Below are 202 nucleotides of genomic sequence, written 5' to 3'. Positions count from 1 at the left end.
CAATAAGCCATGGATGCCATAAAGCTACAAATGTTAGGTCTCTGAAGAAATCATGTTAGCATCAGAAATTTATGAATTGCCAGAAAACTATTCTTATATAAAAAAAAGTCCTAGAGTAACATACCCGTGGCGTGGCTTCTATATCAAGAATATGATTGGTGAGATATGACCACAATACTTAAATATTTGAATGTCGAATGTC

Source organism: Penaeus monodon, chromosome 28 (assembly GCF_015228065.2).
Source record: "Penaeus monodon isolate SGIC_2016 chromosome 28, NSTDA_Pmon_1, whole genome shotgun sequence".
Classification (NCBI taxonomy): domain Eukaryota; kingdom Metazoa; phylum Arthropoda; class Malacostraca; order Decapoda; family Penaeidae; genus Penaeus; species Penaeus monodon.
The sequence above is the reverse complement of the archived record's forward strand: the minus strand, read 5'-3'. Positions refer to the sequence as shown.